Below are 1,965 nucleotides of genomic sequence, written 5' to 3' on the forward strand. Positions count from 1 at the left end.
TGCAATAGCTTTTGAATGAAGTCATGTTTACTGTTTTCCATGAAGATCAATCACTCCTACCGCTCCTACGTCCATTAACTGTTTACATCGATCTCAAAACGAGACTATTTTGAACCAACTTTGAGGCTGTACGCTGCATATTTCTCAGCGTACAGGACCATTTAACGGCAAATATTATTCATGAAAAGGAGCATTTTGATTGGTTAAAGTACCGTGTAGGGTATTCACTGCGACCTCCATTCAACATGAAGTAGCTCAGTCTTCAAAATTAGCTTTAAAGATCTCCCAGCTTCTCTATGTGTCACAGCGTTATTTTTTCCATAAATTTCGTGATATTTTGTGCTTGTACAAAAAGTAGAATATCGAAGGTAACGAATTCAACCAGAATCAATAGCCCCAAAATATTTTCTAGCTATTACAATTATACGTCGTATTAATATTTTCTTCTGAGAAATCTCAGGGTATTCACTAAATACCTTGAATACCCGGACGCTACGCCACTGATGCCACCGTATCACAGACGGTACTACTACTTTTAACTTTACTAACACTGACAAAAACTACGACATAAAACAAACGGACACATAAACTGCCAATACATGCTGCAGCCCAGAACATACCATCAATGACCTTACCATTACTGCAACTCAACGACAAACGATAGAGTGTTCGACGAGCCAAAGAGCAATACCTCATTGGCCTGGCAATCACTCTCGCACCGATTGGCATGAACAGAACCACTGACCGTTAACCTTACAGCAACATTATCATTATTTCATATTATAGTACTTCATCCTCATTACATTTTCACTCCACCATTACCACCCACCCTCTCTCATTCGCCACCCTTCCCTCCTCTACCACTGCGCTGCATTCACACAATTCCACATCAGCCTATCCGACACCACCATCGCCTCTTTTAAATATGTACATTTTTAGTCCGTTTACTTTTGCTCTGTAAAGCCCCGTATGCCAGGGCGAAATATTAGCTTTCACTAATTAATTACGTGTATTTATTGTTGTTCATTCTCGTCGCATTGCGGTGTTTCTTATTTGCTCTATGACCTGACCCTTATCTGATAATATGCAGCAAACGTTGGATGTATAAACAGCTTCACTAGAAGTTTTAAACCTATCGCGTGATCTAGTCTTACGGATACTAAAAATAGGATCTAAAAGTTAGGAGTATTTTCAGTAGATTTTCATTATTCTCTTTCTCTATATTATCCCTTATTATACCGTTCTGTTCTTGTTTTGATATAGATTTCAAATAAATGAATAACTTGTAATATTCAATAATTAGTTTACCATTCAAAATATACTTGTTGTTTTCTCATTGTTACTATTATTAGATTACACTATTTAGGGTGCTGGGCTCGAAAACCGTCCCGGTTCCTCTCAGCTACCTAGACAACTCTATATTGTTAAAATTATTAGTTATATGGGCTGTAAATTACTATATAATTACTTTGTTGATATTAATTTGTAACTAAGTTGCTGAATAAAAAATGAATTTGAATACACTCTGTTTTTTGAACAATTTTATAAGAACGCGAGCCTCAAAACTGGTCGAAAGTTAAGAACAAATTAAGAACAAGCTTAGGCTGAGCTTCTGCAAAATGCAATTTTTAACAACGCTTTTTCTCAAAATCGAGGATTTTTAGCGATGTGTGGGTGCTTTTTCGGTAAATATTCAAATTTGTCAGCAAATTAAGGCTGTCCCACTCATTTTGTTGGGAAATAAGGCCTGAACACCTCCTTAGAGCAAAAAAGCTAGCAATAGCACTGCTTACACCCTCTTAATTCAAGAACAAATTAAGAACGATCCAGCCTCAGATTTTCGAAAAAATTAAGAACAGTCAGCCTGAACTTAAATTTACTGGTTCTTATAAAAAAAGAGTGTATTGTAGCAGTTTGCAAACATTAATCTAAACAGCCTCGTACTGGAAATCAACTGTGTCTATA

This window comes from Rhopilema esculentum, chromosome 11 (assembly GCF_057945365.1).
Source record: "Rhopilema esculentum isolate cy_ngs chromosome 11, ASM5794536v1, whole genome shotgun sequence".
In the NCBI taxonomy this organism is placed as follows: Eukaryota; Metazoa; Cnidaria; class Scyphozoa; order Rhizostomeae; family Rhizostomatidae; genus Rhopilema; species Rhopilema esculentum.